This window comes from Onychomys torridus, chromosome 20 (assembly GCF_903995425.1).
Source record: "Onychomys torridus chromosome 20, mOncTor1.1, whole genome shotgun sequence".
Classification (NCBI taxonomy): Eukaryota; Metazoa; Chordata; class Mammalia; order Rodentia; family Cricetidae; genus Onychomys; species Onychomys torridus.
Window position 1 is genome coordinate 9,675,239 of NC_050462.1, and position 20,260 is coordinate 9,695,498.

General features: G+C 41.5%; 1 protein-coding gene across 4 annotated transcripts in view; it reads right to left on the reverse strand.

Annotated features, from left to right (window-relative positions):
* Ano4 (anoctamin 4) overlaps positions 1 to 18,342 on the reverse strand; it is a 300,336-nt gene extending 281,994 nt beyond the window's left edge. For 2 of the 4 annotated variants that reach the window (XM_036169505.1, XM_036169502.1), the window contains exon 1: positions 17,853 to 18,341. The gene's annotated coding sequence lies outside the window, so the exon portion shown is untranslated. Of the gene's footprint in view, positions 1 to 17,398; positions 17,722 to 17,852 lie in introns of those variants that run through there. The other 2 variants (XM_036169504.1, XM_036169503.1) reach the window with 2 other exon arrangements.
* Positions 18,343 to 20,260: the final 1,918 nt, after the last annotated feature.

Below are 20,260 nucleotides of genomic sequence, written 5' to 3' on the forward strand. Positions count from 1 at the left end.
GCAACAGCATCAGCAACCATCAATGCCATTGAAAACTAGCCCCAACACCACCAGAAATGAATAGTCACCACCAACAATCATCTAAGCAAACATACACACATCTCTGCTGCAAATTCCTACTGAACAATAAAACGTAACTACATAGAGTAGGGATAGATGTAACACATCTTCACATAAACTTTCCCTTTTTATATTCCCTCTGTGAATCACTGGTGCTGCCAACAATGAGAAAAAAGGTTCAAATAAGTAAACCCTAAAAATCCAGTATTCAATAGAAAAAAAATACTGTATTGTATGCTTGAATATTAGCTAAAATGTAGATCTATATTGAGTGGCATTAAAGCACACACACACACACACACACACACACACACACACACACACACACATTTTTTTGGAGATCAAGGACAACCAGTATAAATTATAATGATGGTTTCATAGTTTCTTCAAACTCATCAAATTGTGTACATTAATATGTCATCCATACCTCAATAAGTGAATTTTCAAAATAACTAATATTCTATGTCCATCAAAGGCAAAATGATAAAATGTAACTGATCTATAAGCAGTGGTATCATAACTATGTGGCCAAATTATTCTTTTTAACATAAAAATGAAATGCGTTCATTATTGGAAGTGTACTTCAGCTGTATTCCACGCTATGAAGGAAAAGCGGCAGAAGAATCAACAGACTGTACCCTTCAGGCTTTGGGGGCTCACACTCTGTTACTCCCTGTCAGTGCGGCTCCCCAAACATCTTGTGGTTCTTACAACTACCTGGTCTTATTATGAGAAATGTGCATTCCATAGGTGAGGCAGGCAGAAGGACAGAAGCAACACCAAGGACCCTGAATACTCTCCCCGCTCTAGGCTTCCCTGGAGAGCAGGAGCCCAACAGTCACATGACTGTGCCAATCGCTATTCATTCCAAACAGACTTGAGGCAGTTTAAGGTACATAGGTTCTCCAATAAAATCAAGAGAATAATTTTCAAACTAAGAAACTTCAAACAAGATAAACATGGAAAATAAAATTTATATTAAAACCGTTATCAAGGGAATGAGAAAATAAGATTAAAGGAAGAAAACTGTAAACTCAAATTGAATGTAACATTAACTAGTAATTGGGTCTTTTAAAGCGTCTCTATTGGGATCTACTTCTCTGCTACCTATCTTGTTAATAAAAGCACTCACAATACTGAATTTGACATGAAAACAATGCAAAATAAAGGTCTAGCCATTGATTATTTACCACATATCTATAATGTGCCAGGAACTGTTCCTGGTTCTGAGGAATGCCAAGGAACAATGTGTATGAAATCCCTGACCTCTGATCAATGAAGACAGACATAATGATGATGAGTGAGGAAACTCCACAGTACGCTACAAGACAAAACACCCGATACACAGGAAGTTACAAGGGTCTGTGAGTACCATGAGGTGAGAAATCTGTGCAATTTCGAACATCATGGTCAGGGAAGACTTCCCAAAGTGATCGGCCAAGGAGAAAAGTCAAGTTTCCCCACACAAAGGAAATAGCAGTACAAAGACCCAAGGCTGGAGCATGAATACTGATGTGCAGGAGGCCAGCAGGGAGGCTGTGCAGTGGAAGACAGTGAGCCATAGGAGATGTCTTCTCTTTAACTAGGTAAGTCTAGGCTTCCACAGGACACCAGTGAATTAGGAAGCGACTGTTAAGTGTCACATTGATATCTTCTGAGCCTATGTTCTCTTTCTTAAAAGATCTGACCTATCTTCAACGCATGTTTTCCTTTTTAAGTAAAGCAAGTATTGGACTGACATGACTTTTTCTGTGTAATATAGGATAGATAGTGCTGGGAAAACACAGTTGCTCACACTTGATCTAAAGATTAGAAACAGAACATCTTACATATTTCCTCCTGAAACTTTGTGTTACACTGTCAAGAAGTTCAAAATTTATAATCACATATTTGTAAGATAACAAAGGCTATAGTTTTTCATATATGTAAATAGTAAGTTTCTAAAACAAAACAGTTGAGCCAGGGAGATGGCTCGGAAGGTAAAGGAGCTTGCCACTAAGCCAGATGACCTGAGTTCAGTTCCCAAGATATACACATCTTAGAAGAGAACCAACTCCTGAATAATATCCTCTGACCTCCACACAGGCCACGGGGTGTTCATGCCCCAATGCACAACAACATAGGCATGCACACATACAATAAATAAATGTAATATGAAAAATGTTTTAAATTGTTGTATGCGATCATATTCCATTTTTAAAATACTGTATCAAACTCATGTTTTCCTACTTCAGTGGGTAAAATTTGTGTTTTTCTCCTTAAACTCATATCTAGTCTGCTTCTCCAAAGAATTTCACCCCGATGTAGCATATTTTATGTTGTTTACATTGAAAGCATTTTATTGCTTATAGTACTATGTTCATTTGCAAAGGAGTATTTCAAGTAGCTGTTTTGTTTAGTATTTGAAACCTCTCTATATCCCTGCACAATGCACAGTGGTGAGATTTGGGATGGGGGAGAGGGATGGCTTGCTTTGCTAATTGAGGGAAAGAGTGATTGGAGATGCGTTTGTGAAAAGTGAGTCTAAGCACATGGTTTAGATTTGGGAAATCATGGTCTCCAAGCCCATTGCTAAATATCTGTGCACACCTATCTGAACACCTATTTAATGTCCCTGGTGTGGATCACCCATTTGAACACTAAAAAACACCCAATTTCCTGTGTATAATCATGGTCTCAGAGCTCAGTTTCCCTATGTCTTCATTGTAGGTTTGAAAGGTAACCTAACCTGCTTCTTAGGCCAATGTCTTTACCAGGCAACTCAAGACTTCCTGTTTAAAAAGATGACAACCTCAGCTCTAACTTGGCACTGATAGAAAAAGTCTCCCTTGGGGTTGGGGATTTAGCTCAGTGGTAGAGTGCTTGCCTAGCAAGTGCAAGGTCCTGGGTTTGGTCCTCAGCTCTGAATAAACAAAAAAGAAAAAAAAAAGAAAAGAAAAGAAAGAAAAAAAAGAAAAAGTCTCTCTTTAACTGGCCTCAGAATACCTGCACTTGGGACTTTATTTGCTAGGAAGTATTCTTTTTAATAATTCTTCTTTATCCTTAAAAATTTGATGTGTATATACAATGAAATATGAATACATCCACCCATAAACTCCCTACAAATCCACTAACACAGTTACCTCTTAAATTCTTTTCCTTTTTTTTTTTTTTCAATAACCCAGTAAGTCCAACTGGTGCTGGCCACATATGCATGGGTACGAGGCCACCCACAGGAGAATGGGAAATCCACCAGTGACCACACATTCAAAGAAGAATGATTCTTCCTCCTCCAGCAGCCATCAACTGTCAGTAGCTCCTCAATAAGAGGCAGGCCCTCAAGGGTACCTCCCCCATCTATCTGGAATTTTGGATGAATTGATCTTGTGCACCTCCACCAATGCTCAGGGAACAACACTGAAGAGGATGCAGAAGCATTCTAAGAACCAGAGGGTGGAAGTAGTATTGTGAAGTGCTCTTTTTAGGGTTTGACATGGCTGTCATATTCATACGTTTACAGTAATTGTGGTTACCTTCCAAGCAGTGTTTCCTGGTCTCAAGTTCAATGATAATGATTCTAAAAGCCTTAGATGAAAAATCAATATACAGGGAAGATGGCTTACAAGGAACGTAATCCATATATTTCATATGCCCAGGTCAAGTCTGACCATCAGAGAACTGGTACCTAAAGGTACCTTGGACTGTTGCTTTCCTAAAACTTTGAGAGCCTTGAAGTTAACACGATAGATTTTAGGAGATTTAGCATCATCAGCTTTGCTGACTTTTATAACACAACAAAGTGTGCTCTTTCTCAGGACTCCTGGGAGAACCTTGGTCTTGGGGCCAAGAGCAGCTACACTCATCCTAAGCCACTGATTCATCTTTGCATCTACCCGCATTCCTCCCCCACCTTCTGAGCACTTACAGTCAAAATCATGGCCCCTGTATCTATACTTAGGTCATTCCCACAGCTCTTGAACTGTTCTTGATTCCATTTTGTCCCCAACTTGTTCTTTACCTTTGATCTACTTTTACTCTATACCATTATTTATGGCTACAAATTATGATGTATGTATAAGATAATATATACAAAAATACCTATACACTGTAGTTTTGTCCTGTTGTTCATGCTTTCTCTAACCCATAAAGGAAACAGAACTTCCCTTTAAAATATCACCTATTTTTAAAGCTAGAGTCATAAATTGGCTACAGACTATCACATAAAACCAAACTGCTAAGAACATAAGGTGTAATCATTTAGAGTTTCCAAAAGCATTTCTGAACTAAGTGGTTGCAGAGCATTTAACCCACAGAACAGTAACAGCCAGCAGACAGAAATAAGAGACATCAAAACCTGTTTTTCAGTTTCATTCAACAATCAGTTTTTTTGAATTCCTGTTTTGTGACAGACACTGGGTTATAAGAACTGAAATGAAAATAAGGATGGTTCCTGTTTCAAAGAGATTTTTTACAGTCTGCAGAGCAAAGGGCAGGAGAGGGAAGCACATCAGATTCATGTTGAAAATCAATGGAGAAAACATGTCTGAAGACTTCCCCAGACACTAGGAAATGTCTACAGTAGAAAGCAACACTAAACAAAAGTGGGAGTGCCGGGCAGTGGCGCACGCCTGTAATCCCAGCACTTGGGAGGCAGAGCCAGGCGCATCTCCGTGAGTTCGAGGCCAGCCTGGGCTACAGAGCGAGCTCCAGGACAGGCACCAAAACTACACAGAGAAACCCTGTCCTGGGGGATGAGGGGAGTGAGAGTGTTCTCAGGGTTATCTTCATGCAAATGCTTATGTGTATATACATATGTGTGGGATATATGTACACATGCAAACACACATACACACATAGTGTAACAGTATAAACACAGCTTTTAGAGATTGATTTTTATCATTTATGTGCATGTGTTCCTCTGTATGTGTGTATGTGTCTGTATGAGTGCATGTGTACATGTTTGCAGGTGCCTGCAGAGGCCAGAAGAGAGTGTTTGATTCTCTTCTGTGGTTGGAGTGAGATGTAGCTGTGGGTCACAGGATGAGGATGCCCAGGAACTGAATTCTGATCCTCTACAAGAACAGTACGTGCTCTTCAGCATGAGCCGTTTCTCCAGCCCCATGAAATAAGTCTCTATGAAATTACACACAAAAAGGAAAGCAGTCAGGGTCAACTAAGGGGAAACTGAATACTGCTATAGTTAGAAATGTCCATCTCATCCATCACCTATTAAAGTAACTAAAAGGTTAACCTTGAGACTTATGAAGACAGCACCAGATTTCATTAATGAGCTCATTCAGTAACAGAGGAACTCACATGGTTTACGGTACAGCCAACTGGAGAATAATAATGTGCACCAAACTGGAGCCCTGGTCTCAGGTAGGACTGAGAGAACAGCCTCCACTCATGTACAGTTTCTTACTTATTCCTACTTATCATGTGCTGTAGAAATTTACCTGGTCCACAGCGCCTGAGGCAGTCTATGGGCATGGACTTCACCATCAGTTTTCACAGCTTGAAATGTATATCGATACAAGCCACCTAAAATCCTTCTATGATCAGGGCCTGACCAGAAGGATACCATAAAACATTTTCTCAAATATACTTTGTTTCATGGCAAAACACATCACACTGGTTACAAGAACGCACTTAAGACTTGGAGCTGATGTAACTTGCACTAGGAGATGACTTCCCAGATAAGGGAACTGACCTTGAGTTGCCTCTCTGGGAACTTACAACATTTCACTAGAAGAGAAAAGTGCACTTTCTCTTGGTTTTGTGTAAAAGCAGTCTATAACTTTTCATATGAAATTCCTTTTCCCAGCACTCGATTTTTAAGATAAAGACCTGCAGGTCCTTTCTGTGCCCACCCCACTCCACCCCCGCCCCCCTCTCTGTTTTCCCTCTCTCCTGCCCGTCTCACTGAGCTCCCAGCTTCTCGTATTATTTGGTCCGTAATGGCTATTTGATGAGGATTCTCAGGCTCTCGAATTGCTTCAAGTTACGTTTAAATGTAGACTTTTTGTGGAGCGCATTGCTCAACAAAGTGGACACAGTTTGTACACTTCTGATCGAGTCTATTTAACACGGGCTCCCAGAGTAAAGCGATTACAGGAACTCCGTGTGCAGCACACAACCCAGGGCAGCTCTCAAGCGCACAGATGAGTCAGTTAACCTAGTGTGCATGTACCACACTGGGCATCTGAATGCTAAAGCACCCCTACTGCATGTTCTACATCTCCCTTTACTTCCCAATCCCCTGCTATTTCCCAAATAGCAGTCCTCTCATTTCAACTTGTGCACTTTAATTCCTAGCTACATTTGCTTAGGTCCTCCCAGCTTATATTCAACACGGGCTCAGACAAGAAATTTTAAACACTGTATTCAGTTAGCATTGATGCAAATCTTCCTAAACATTTCTTGAATAGTGTATCTATGCCTTGCCTGCAATGTGGTAATTCTTCTTTTAAAAAAAATTATGTGACAAGCACTATAAACAATATCAAAGATAAAAAACAAAATACAGAGAAACATTTTGTGGAAAGTCATAAGGAAATATGAACTCTTTTATGTGTGTGTGTGTGTGTGTGTGTGTGTATTGTGTATATATGTATGTATATAGACTGCTAAACTCCTCAGGACTCAGGGAACCCTGTAGAAAAGGAGGCAGAAAGATTGCTAGAGCCAGAGGGGATGGAGGACACCGATGAAACAAGGCCTCCTAAACACAGAAGGACTAATCACACACAAACTCGCAGAGACTATGGCAGCATGCAATAGGCCTTCATGAATCTGAGCCAGGTAAAGCCAAGAGGGGAAGTAGACACATACCCCCATCTCTAACCCAGAAGCTATCTCCAATTGATAACTGTTCACAAAGGAAAACTTAATTTTCTCCAACAAAGTTTCACTGGGTACACAAACCAGCCTCAAGGGCAGGCCCAGTGAACAGCAGTAGAAGGCCAACACAAAACAACTCAACAGTATCTTAGAGGTTCTTTCTCACAATGGTTCACCAGGGTTTTTTTTTCTTTCCTTTGTTCTCATGTTTTTTAACCCTACATGTCCTTTCTGTATATATCATGGCCGCTGTTTTTATGTTTTTATGGACTCCTGTGTGAAGGGTCTGTACCTGTTTCTCCTGCTTTTTCTTTGGCTCTCCGTCTGTTTTGTCCTACTACTGTTTGGGTTTGGTGTGTTTGTTTTATCTTCTTTTTTTCCTTCTTATTTATTTGCTTGGTTGTGTTTGTTTGTTTGTTTGTTTGCTTTGTTTTTGATACAGGGTCTCTCTCTGCAATCCCCGATGTCCTGGAAGTCACTATACAGACAAGGCTGGCCTTGAATTCACAGAGATCCCCCCTGCCTCTGCCTTTCAGGTGCTGAGATTAAAGGTGTGTACCAGCATGCCCTGTTTATTTTATTTTCTTTTTTTAACTTATTTTTTTTATTTTTATGTTCATTGGTGTTTCACTTGCATGTATGTCTGTGTGAGGGTGTCAGAAGGCCTAGAACTGGGGTTACAGACAGTTGTGAGCTCCCATGTGGTTGCTGGGAATTGAACTCAGGACCTCTGGAAGAACAGTCAGTGCTCTCAACCACTGAGCCATCTCTCCAGCCCTTATTTTGTTTTCTTACTATTCTTTAGATGCCTGTTTGTTCTCAAATGAGAAAGGGTGTGGATTCAGATGAGAGGGGAGGTAAAAAGGATCTCAGAAGAGTTGGGGGAGAGAAAATCAATCAGAATATATTATATTATATTAAAAATCATTTTCAATAAAAGAAAAATAGACAATAAATAAAATTTAAAAACTGCTAAAAAAAAAACTTGATTTTTTTAAAAGGGAATCTACAACAGAAAATTAGTTCATAGAAGAAAAACGTAAACACATTAAAAGGTTTCCAAACCAACTTGACCGTCAGGGTAGCAAACATCAAAATGTCTGTGGTGAGCTGAGACAGGAGGAAGGGTGTGTTCTCATCCACAAATGCTGGGAGCATACACTTCTACTTCAGTCAACAGTAAGTCAACAAGAGCCATCAAAACATTTAAACTCGGGGCTGCAGAGATGGTTCAGTGGTTAAGAGCACTGCCTGCTCCTCCAGATGGACCCAGGTTCAATTCCCAGCACCCACATGGCAGTTCACAACTGTCTAACTCCAGTTCCAGGGGAATCTAATGCCAATATACATAAAATAAAAGTTAAATAAATTATTTTTAAAAAATTAAATTCACGTGACCTGTAACCCAACCACACTATGCTCAGAAATCTTCCTAACAAACATATGACCACTGTACTTAAACCATCTGCCTCCGTCCTCACCAGTCCCTCTTCCTTGTTTATTTCCTTCTGGAAACTGCCTGCTATGTTTGGCAATAACTTATCTCTAGACTGCACACCACCTAGAGAACGGCCGCCCATCAACCCTCTGGCAGCGGAGACAAAGGAATCCAATCACCTTTCCCACCGTCTTGTTCCTATCCTCCTCTGCTTTGTTCCTTGCTTTTTCTGCCACAAAGCCATTCACAGGGCTCTCCCTGGGTCCCACGGCCACACGGCCCCGTCCGCAGGTAAGTGCATCACTGTGACAGTGTCTAAAGGAATTTCAAGTTATGATAAAGTAGCTAAGACACTGGTAACCAAACTCCATGAGACCTTTCCAAAGAGCGCCACCATTTAACATTAATTACAAGCAGGAAAAATGATCACAGTTGAGCAGGAAAACACACACACGAATGTCAGAGAAACACATGTACCTGACACTAAAGGACACATAATGAGAACAAATCAGCACGTGCTGGGTAACTGTGATGGCGTCAACCTTAGAGACTCCAGCATCACCTAGGAGATGAGCCTCTGTATGCCTATGGGGTGTGGCTTGATTATGCTAATTGATTCAGGAAGCACCATCTAAACTAAGAGCAGGACTATTGCAGGGCAGGGGACCCTGCACTGTGTAAAATGGGGGAAACAGGCTGAGCCTAAGCACACATTTGTCTCTCTGCCTCTTGACTACAGGTGCAATATGACCAGCTCCCTCAAGTTTCCACCATGGTGACTTCTCTGCCACATTGGACTAAAGCCTGGCACTGTGAGCCGAAACAACCCCCCTCTCCCTTGAGCTGATTTAATCGGTATTTCATCACAATAACAGGAAAGGAGAGTAAGACAGTCACTGCCTACAGGCACTATGCTAAGTACCATCCCTATAACATCTCATTCATCACCGTTAATATCTCTGAAGTCGGCATTCCCAGTTATGCTCATTCTTATAAATGTGAGTTTATTTTCTAGTTCCCTCCTGTCCCTTTCTCTGAGTGGTATGTGCTACATCGATGGTTATCTGCCCTCTTCAAGGGCTGGGGTTCCCCTGATCCCCAGTTCTCCCAGGATAACCCGCCAAATTGATCTCATATGCGAGCAAAGGGAAAAGCCACATCTATCTTCATCGAAACTCTGGCTTTACATGAACTTTGATGTCCATAGAGCTTTTACTTGTAACCAATTTAAGAATGAAAGGCTTTATTATTATTGTCCTTATACAGGGTAGTCTAATTGTTTCAACAGGGGGAAAACAAACCCCACAAGACTCTGAAAGATTAGTCAGAAGGAAAATGCAAGTTAAATAAATAAATAAATAAATAAATAAATAAATAAATAAATGTGATGAACTAAGAACAATAAATGAATGGTCAGAAAATAATTTAAACATAATATATAATTTGTGTATGAGATGCTCTCCAAAAGACTCAAGGATTGAAAGCTAAGTCCCCAGTCAGTGGATCCAGTCATTGATAGGCACTCAGTCATGAGGACACTGGTTTCATCAATAGGCAGTCCATTGCTGAGTTCATACCAAATGTGCTAGCTGGACACACTTACTTACTCTGGAGGAAGTACGTCACTGGGGGTGTCTTTGAAGGGTCGATCTTGCCCTGAACACTTCCATTCTGTCTGGATTGCATCCCAGCTTTCCTGAGATGAGCAGCTCTCCTCCCTCATCCCTCTCTATCACGGTGTTCTTTCTGCCTTTCCTTTACCTCAGAGCAGTGCGGCTGAAAGCTCTGAACCCACAAGTCAGACTAAACTGTGTCTCCTGCAACTTATGTACCTTGGATAATTCTGTCACAATGGTGAAAATCTGGTCAAGTTAGCGCCAGGACTTAAAAGCTAAAGGAAAGCCAAGTATGAAAACCATGGCAAGCACATTCATTTTCTTTTTGTCCATTGTACTAATCATGTTCAGGTCAACTTCATATTGCTAATGATCTTTTCTGTTATTCCTACCACTCCCATCAGATGCTAGCCCATGAAGATGGGATGTTGACTCTTCACTGTTGCTTCTTGTACCCAGAACACAGTTAAATGTTCAATAACCACTCTAGAGTGGACAAAGGAAGGAAGGAAAGAATCTTCTCTGTTTCATCTTACTCTACAAACAAAATGTATTTGCTCTCATGCTCTAGCCAAGATAGTTTACACATATTGGTCCAGATTCTTTAATGAGTTTAGATTAATTTTCAAGGAAGAGCAATATCTGACCAGATACAATTTCAAGGTATCAAACCTCAGCAGCTTGCCCCCTAAATCTGTTTTTGGAAATGAGAAGGAAACAGCATGACAGAAATCATGCTCAGGGGATGAACTAAATCCATTACAAGTAGAATTTCCTAAGCCACTTTTTTACCTATGTGAAAACTAGCTTGTGCATGCATATCCCACTGGTTCACAAAATAAGCATATTCCTTGTAATAGCAGAAAGTTAACTGCCAAAGAAAAAGAAACATAACCATGTTATTAGCAATAAAATGCCAATGGACTCATGAGGCTTCTCATATGCTAGACAGTTTGCAAATTAACACCACAATGATCTCAATCAAAAATTCTCTCTAGGTCTTAAATGATGGTTTTAGGTGAGATTTTCTGGCTTAATTCCTTGCCATGATTTTTCATCTGTGCTCCTGAGGCTTGAACCCAAGAGTCTCGTATAGACTAATACTAAACTGCATCAAAAATGTGCTTCTTATGTTTTAATTTTGAGACAATCTCACTAAGTTACTTAGGCTGGCTTAGAACTCACTCTGTAGCCCAGGCAGTCATTAGACATGTGCTTTTCCTGCCTTAAGCTCTTGGTTGGATACAATTACATATCCAGGCCACCAAGCTTGGCTCTTTGGGAAGACTTTGACTGTCCCAGTATACCTCACTGAACAAAGGGAATGAGCAAAAAGTGTGTCTTAAGAACAATGGCCTTCTCTGATGAATGAAGGTCTTTGGTGTAATTAAACATGAGAAGAGATTTCAAACACATATGCACAACTGACTTTTCCTAAACTGATTATGCCCCAACTTTCCAAAGTATAAACATTTAGAACTTCTGGTACCATTCCCATCACCCTCGCTCTAAGACTACCCCTTTCCACTCCTTCCAAAACCTCCTCATTTTTGATACACTCCATCAGGTCTAGTTCCCCCCCTCCCCCGACACGCCCCTAGTCTGGAATCCCCTCTCTTCTGTCATATTTGCAAGTCATGGCCTACTGGTTCTATTTATGACTGTCTGCTCCCAAGTTAGGTAATTTATACACCAGGCTAATTCACCAATATACTAGTGTGTAACCTTTTCAAGAACAGGAATTATATGTTTTGTTTGTTTGACACATAAAGCAATTTTCTTGCCCATGGAGAGCACTCAATATATTCTCAACATTTACTTTATCTAAATTCATTTGGCGGCAAAGACATTTTGAGGGGTTTTTACATAGAACTTCTAGTGGACTAAACCCAGTTCTCTTTGTCTTTTTCAATCTAAGTCATGGAGATACACTGTATTCTTAAATTAACCTTTCCACATAGACCAGACTCTGCCACAGGATTTGGATGGCCATTCTCTATCCTTTGTTCAGGGGACCTGGTATTTGTCCTACTACTAAGTCGCTAAAGCTCAGACTTGGGTACAGAGATGAAAGTATAGTCCCCACACTTGAGCAGAGTCACTTAGCTTGATCTGGGCAAATAAGATTTAACAAGGATAGCATCTAAAGAATTTGTGACACTATTTCTAAATGTGCTTTCAAAGTTTACTGCACAAAGAGGGAAGACACTCTAGGCAGAAGACACAGCATGTGCAAAGGTACTGAGGTAAGTCAAATTACTGGGCATTTTTAAGAACTGCAAATGGTTTTGTAACTCCTGGAACATCCTGTGTCTGCTTCAGAACAAGGTGGACAAGGAAGCCAGCGCTGAACATTAAGGTGGGTGTGGTTTATAAGAGCAATTCAATCTGCAATTAGTTCCATGTACGCTGCTCCACCTAAGCTGTAACTTAGGATCCCAGGAAACAGGCGAGTTTTCCCAAAGAATGGAATTGTCATTTCACTACATGGCAACAGTATAAACCAGTTTCACTAATTAATCTCTTTTGTTCGGTCAGGTAACAAAATCACAAGCTGCAGGCGCTTTGGAAAACAGCAAGACGCGTGTTACAGTAACAGCAAAGATGGACTTCTTGTGAAAAGAAATTCTCAGTGGCTGAACCAAAGGTACAAACTGCCCAAGCAACTGGGTTCTCTCAGAAATGAGGTATGGCAGCAAGCAGAACACAGGCTAAGAATCAAAAGGAGGTAAGCTGTATGGAGCCTGAGTAGACAGCGCTCTGCAAAGGTGATGGCCGTATCTGGATACTTCAGTAATGTGTCTAATGCTGCCCATGGGATGGACATAGCCTATGAATGGCAAACAGTAAGCAAATCCATAATTGCATAAAGGAATCAATCCATAAACAGTCATAATCTCTTGAATAATTTAAATGTAAAAGGAAAGCCTAATCATAGTGTTTGTAAAATTCTTGAGATGCCCATAGGAAAAGCAAATTTCCAATAAAAAAAGAAAGAAAAAAAAAAAAAAAGCATTACCACACAAGCATGAGCAAAATTACCATAAACATTTGCTTGATGTGACTCACGCTGACTGGTACAGCTACGTAATCTGCATTGAGTGAGCCCGGACATAATGGTCACCAGTGAGTTAGTTGCCACAAAGCAGTTTTGTAAGCAATGAATAACTGTAGATGTCAGCTGTGTGGTGTGGAAGAGGCCCCACAACAGAAATAGAGCAGGGTTCCCAGAAAATAAATAAATACACTTTGCACTACATTCACCTTGCCCAGATGTTAAGCAGATCTCTAACCTCAGGAAATGGCTTTATTTCCTTAGCCTGTATCAAATAAGGTCAGATGTTCCTCAACGTCATTTCTGACAACAGGACGTTAAAAATGTCATAGTACCTGAGCCTTGTTCAGGACAGTTCAAAATTCTCATACTGATCTGAGGCATACTGATATCCACATTAAGATCTGAGTTCTGGGAGCTTTATAGGGTCAAGAGAACGTGCAACCCACCTCCTTCAGGAAGACCAAATATGAGTCAAGTATTCCATCTGATTAGTAATGGATAAATGGAAACACAACATCTCATTTTTTTCATGGCTGGACTAGCATCTTCTGAAAAGATCTGGCCCAAGCCTAAGGTAACAGATCCAGAATTTGAATCACAGAGACAGTGGTTAGGTCTAGAGAGGAGTTCAAGGTGCCAGAGACATGCTTCTATGACCAACTCATCTTTGAGATCCAATCCTTTTTACTTGCAACCTCTCTACCACTTATAAGAACTCCCCACAGGGTGTCAACAAGAACACCATAAGTGAGTTCTTGATTCTATGTTCTGTAAAAAAAAAAACCTACCAGCTGACTCAGCTGCCTGATGAAGGGTTAAAGACTTCTAACAGCAAAAAGGTCCACAAAACCAGTCAAGATATGTTTGAACAATTTCTTGGCTCTTCAGACTTAACCAATGGTCTGACTGGAGAATTGAATGCTAAATATAGGAACAATTTTCCCCCTTTCATCTTGCATTATTTGGGGGCTCTGATTTCGTTCTCCTCCAAAGTGCTGCCATCCCCCACTACCACTCAAGATGTAAAACTTGCAACATAAACATTTAAGACAATCTGGATTAAGTATTATTCTACTAAGAACGTAGGGTTTTTTTTCCCCCTTAGGAGGTTGATCTACTGCCTATAGTCTTAAATTCAGTAGGACGGCACAGATCCTAAAGACAAATAGCTCATGAAGCATCTCTCCTATTTTATACAATTAGTCTGTGTGGCCAATGGAATAGTGAGTTCCTTTCCAAGTAGATCACCATGGCTGGTATGAGAAGTGTTTTTGATGTTTGGCTGAGGAACAGTCTTCCCTCTAGGAGGCTGATGTGGGAGTTGTACATTAGTCCCTTTACTCTGTTAAATGAGTTCATGGGAAGATGGTAAAGAGGGATACATTGGCTTAATTACATGGAAAAGGGCACCAGAAAAAACCTCCTAATGACACGACTCATGCAGTTTTCAAAGGCAGGCTGGATCTTATAATCAGATGACTTTACTTTGTATCACTCACAAACTTTCCCTCTTAACATAAAAACCATTCAGACAGTAAACATGTCAAAAACCGAGGGCAATCTAACCTAGGCAGATCTAGAATGCCATTAATTAAAATGCAAAAGTGATGCTATTTCTGGTCCCTTGGTAATCAGCTATGGAAAATAGTTTCAATGACAAGAATACCTGTGGAACCATGAGGTGATGTGTATACTGATGTGGAGACCTTCATCTCCAGTTACATTAGAGTTTGAACAATTGCAGTTTGGTTACCTAAAGAAAAGCTATAACTTCATTAATCATTGTACATTTTTTTCATTTTCACTGAGTTTATCAAGGTATACATATACGGGCTCAAACATGGAGGACAGAAAAGTAGGGAGGACAGAATACAGGAAACAAGAGAATAAAAATGGAGAGACCCTTGATTCGCAATATAAGCTATAGGTTTCAAATTAAGCCATCACCCAAAGAAATCATAAGAGGAAGGTTTGGATGGAGGCTGGAATTAAGGAGTGTGAACAAATGAACCATTGCATCTATGCAGGTCTAGGAATTTGAGACCCTTTTGAAATAACTTCAGTGTGGTGTAGTTGCGCAGCAACTGAATAAACAGATAAAACGTTGCAGTGACTTCATCACACTGAGGACACAGGCTCCACTGGCGCAGCTTTGCATCAGTTCCTGGGATACTTTTCTATGCAGAGGCTGCAAAGGAATTAACGTGACAGCCTGCTGTGAGACAAAGAGATGCTGAGGAGAACACTCCCCTGACTCAGAGAAATTCCCAAAGGCATTATCTGGAACTGAGGTGGGGAGAGTAGGGAAATTCTCTCTCTCTCTCTCTCTCTCTCTCTCTCTCTCTCTCTCTCTCTCTCTCACACACACACACACACACACACACACACACACACACACACGAGGCTCTCTAGACAAGGCTAGTCAATATTGCAGGAATTTTCCTATAATTCCCTATTAAAATTATAGTTTTAATTTTATAATTATAGTGAACATAATATCAAAAGTAAACAGTATCTCTGTATATGTTTGTAAATGTGTTTATACTTATATGCATGTAAATACACACACACATTATATGATTCTGATTACTTAGAGAAACAATCTGTTAAACAAAACAAAGTAAGCCTAAAGGATGTTTTTGTCTCAACACTAAAGTTGCTGTTAATTACAATGAAATGTTTTCTAAATGCATTGAAAAACTGCCTGAGGGTGAAGTGCAGAGGTTATTTCCAATCCATCTAAGCTGATTCTAACTCTTTCCATCCTGATGAATACCACAAGTTGCCAGTCCCAAACTCCCAAGAAAATCGTTTGAGCTGGAGAGGGGATTAAGCAAAGTAAAGGGCTGTACATTAAAGAAATAATGCAAAGAGTACCTGCCAGGCACATCCCAATACTGCCATAAACCACGGCTGCACACAGGAAAGATTATACATCAGTTACAGCTCCGGTGAAGTCTTTCAAACATCATTGAAGGATTCCCACTGCAGTCTGCAAGAACAGTCCCCTTTCTCTCTTATTGTTAAACAGACATTTTATCATTTACTCATTCTACTCTCGAATGGGTTTGGGGGGGTCATATAAACATCTAAATAGTCAAGCTATTTAAATGGATGCCTTCAAGCTTTTTTAATGCAAGAAATAATACAAACAAAATATAATAATTACCAGAATACAAAATGCAAACAAAACACCAAATGTATCTACTTTGGACCCAGGAAACAGGATAAAAGCGTATGTCATCAAGACTAGTTTAAGAGAAATGCACAGACAGGGGAAATAAAGGAGGTGCAAGAGCAAGATAGCTCCAAACTTCACACTCGAAACTCCCAAAAAGCAAAGAGAAAGATCAGAAACTTCACCCTATATTTCCCCCTTGTTCGTCACAAAATAATCACATGCATTGGCGGCTAAATTACACCTGATGGCAATTCTTCCTGGAGTTACACACACACAATTTCCACATTCAAGTAGATAACCAACATTTTGCCCAAAACTTATTAAACAAACTAAGGAGAATGACAAGTTTGAACCTTATAATTTACATTATTTCTTTGACTAACATAATTCACCATGTTATGGAAGGGAGAGAGGGAGGGAGGGAGGAAGGTTGGGAAGGAGGGAGGGAGGAAGGAAGGGAGGGAGGAAGGAAGGAAAGAGGGAGGGAGGGAGGGAGGAAGGAAGGGAGGGAGGGAGAGGGAGGGAGGGCGGGAGGGAGGGAGGAAAGAAGGAAGGAAGGAAGGAAGGAAGGAAGGAAGGAAGGAAGAAAGGAAGGAAGGAAGAAAGGATGGGATGGGAGGGAAGGGAAGGGAAGGGAAAGGAAAGGAAGGAGGGAGGAAGGAAAAGCTCCCTGTAAAGAAAGACTCCTACAGTGCACAAGTTCAACAAGGTGAAACTCCAGGAATATTCTTGGTTTTTGTGGGCTTCCCAAGGCATCCAGTAACAGACTTGAAGTTGCAATACTCTTTACAGACAACCTGGGAGCCCAGGTGGGAAATGGGAACACGAGTAAGCCTGCTTTGGAATAATCAGCCTGCCATGCACACGTTCTTCATTGGAAAGCTGTTTGTTTTCTCTTGAAAAAAGTCTAACCATTCCAACAGCTTCAAAGCTTTTATCTCTCAGGAGGAAGATGAAACTATGTTGCCAACTCCAAAATAACGTTCTTCCCTTCACTTCCCACCACCCTCCGAAGAAGCTACAGAGCGCAGTTTGCAGAACTGGGTGCTCTGAGACTCAGAAGCGATGAGGTCATGCAGTCAGTCTACTCATCTCCCCAGCGCAGGAATCCTCTCACTGCTAATGTTCCTGCCCAAGTTGTAAACCCCACAAGACACGGGGCCACTCTGGACCCACCGGCAGATGTTCAAAGCACAGCTGCCCATACAGACTCTGACATAACTCACACGTGTGTGCTCATGTTCACCCGGGAAGATGGAAGTCTTTGCAATGTGGCAGGTCACCCCTGGTCCCTCCAGGCTCGGAGAGAGTGCCCCTTTAGAATGCTGAGGAATCGTCTCGCCGCCGGAATCTATCAGCCAGCCTGCACAGATCCCCTGCACACTGCTGCAGTTTGCTGTGGAGAACACATTTGCCTAGCCGCAGCTTCAAGGACAAAGAGAGCTAGCACTTATGTTTCCGTCATAGCCGAAGGGCTCGGGTTTATGAAGAAATAAATAAATCAAAGACAGACTATGCAGACAGATGACCCCAGGCATTTTAGCTCGCTGGGTCCTCCAGAAAAAACGACCATGGGAAGAGAAGAAATGCAGAAGGAAGGTGACTAAGCCTAGCTGGGAAGAGAGGAAGCGATCCTTTCTTTCACTGCAGCAGAAGGGCTCCTACAATGCACGCACTTACCATAAAAATAGAAAGAGTCAACAGAAGGAGAAGGGATCCTTCCTCAGTGTCTGTGGTGGATAGAAATTCACAGGGAACCTCCAGGCTTGACTCCGCGGAGGCCGGGAAAGTGATGAGAGGCAACAAACCCTCCAAACACAAGTCCTTTTCCGTCTCCCCTCCAGCCCGCATGCAGTTGTTTGTGCTGTAGAAACCCTGAGAAGTCTGGAACAGGACTCTCGGGAAAGCAAGCCGGAGTGAAAGCAGCCAGCTGGGGCCAATTTCACCACAATCTCTGAGCATCACGCCCAGGACAGGTCCTCCCTACTGGGTGCAGGGGCGGCATGTGGGGGGGGGGGGGGGGGGGGACGACCAGGCTAGGCTTTGGAAAGCAAGGTTTGGGTTAGGAAGGAGTCTCTTTGGAGTGGAAGGAACTGCCGGTGAGCACATCAGTATTCCATATCAGTTATTGCCAGCAACCAATCAGCCCAGCTAGGGGGCTGTTGTCAGTGTGACAAGGGAGTGCAGATGACAGCCGGTCCTGGGAGCTGCAGGACAGCTCCCTGCCAGCAACACACAGCAACAGAAGTTCGGGCAGGGTTGGCAGCTTGCCTTCCCCCCAGTCTCCGTTAATATGGGCTTGCGGTGTGTCAATTCCCAAAGCCCCATAGTTACGCTGGCCACTCAGCCACTTCCCAAGGCATCCCACAGGATTGCTGCAGGATTCTCAGTAAGGGAGGCATGGTGACTCTTCACATGTCAGACAACTCTGACGTGGACCCTCCACAAGGTCGCCACCAGTCAAAAGTGGCCCTCTGGACCTGTGCTTCTCTATGGCCAGAGACCTTTCCATATTGTGGGAGAAATTTAGACAGAAAAGGGTTAAAGGTCTCTGTGGGAATTTGACTCTCCATCTTCATTAAGTTTCTGTATGTTTGTATAGAAATGCCGTTAGAGGTGAGTTTCTAGGGCCAGTTTATATATCTCTTTGACAGCTCTTGAATCAGCCATGATTTAAGACAGGACATAGATGCTCTAGGTAAATAGTATTAATTTATAAGCACTGAAGTGAGACCCCACAATTTATGCTAACAGAAAAGAGCCAAGGCCTTATGGCCAATGACGGATAATTCTAAACTTTTCCTATTTGCCCTATTTTCAAATCGAACCCAGAACACTGGTAATATATATATGAAGCTGTGCTTGCTTACGATGATTAAATTGGATCAGGAGGTGGTTTCTGAGGCTAAATGCTAACTTAATGAGATGTCATAATAAAACTTGCAGATTTTTTTAACTTTGGAGGATTGTTTAAGGACACTTTCTCAGCAGAAGAGCCAATTCCCTCTTCCAGGCGGGGGTAAATAGGAAGATACTGGCCCTCTGCGTTTTACGTGACATTGGGTTTCTAATTTTAGTTCCGTTTTCGCTCAGAGGTTGGACAGTCACTGGACATTCTGTTATGCCATCTAGCCATGGGCAAACTGCAGGCTGACACAGAGGAACCTGAATGCCATCGCTGAAAAGGAAGGGCTAGGCTCCAAGGAAACAGTTAGCAGGACTTCAGAATGAGTCAGAGCAGGGGGCCATCAAATGCTACAAGTCTAATAAAATGAGATTTCTTAAATGAGGAAGAAAAGGATGCTTACCAGGGTAGTCGTGTGTAGGTTAAATAAGAGAAATCTGAGAGATTCGAATTCTGCTTCCTTGTTCAACCCAGTTCAGCTCAAATTGGCAAATACAGAAAGACCATCAACTATGTATAAAGGGTGCAGAGATGCCCTCTGCCTTCAAGGAGTTTATAGTCCCACGGGCAAATTTTAATATCCTAGAAAGCATTCTTTTTAAATGTTTTTCAAGCTGTGTGGCTGAACTTTAGCCTCAAGGCTCTGAATTGACCTCATCGGGCATTTTCTACAGCCCACGCTATCTGGGAAATATAACTGCACAAATAATCTGTATTTATTTACCTATTTTGTGTGCGTACATCAGGTGGTAGGCACACACAACTCACGGGACATGTGCAGAGGACAGCTTGTGAGAGGCAGGTCTCTCCTTCTACCGTGTGGGTCCTGGGAATTGAACTCAGTTCTGTCAGGCTTTGTGGCTAGCACCTTCACTCCCCTGAGCCATCTCTCTGGCCCACATTTAACACCTAACACTTGAGGTTCTTCAGCTGAATACTTGTTTTGATTGGCATCAGCAGCTCCGAATGTGACAATAATATGGTCAGCATATCAAACCATGTGTTTAAAGAGGGGATTATTTAAAGCTCCTGAATAATTGAGATTAATACTGTTTATGAAATGGACTCAATACCTTGACTATGCCAGAGGATAATGAAGCATGAAAAGGATAATGCTTCAGAAATACAAATTGCCTACTAGATTAAATAATTGTACATTTATGTGACAATTAGTTCAATGAAA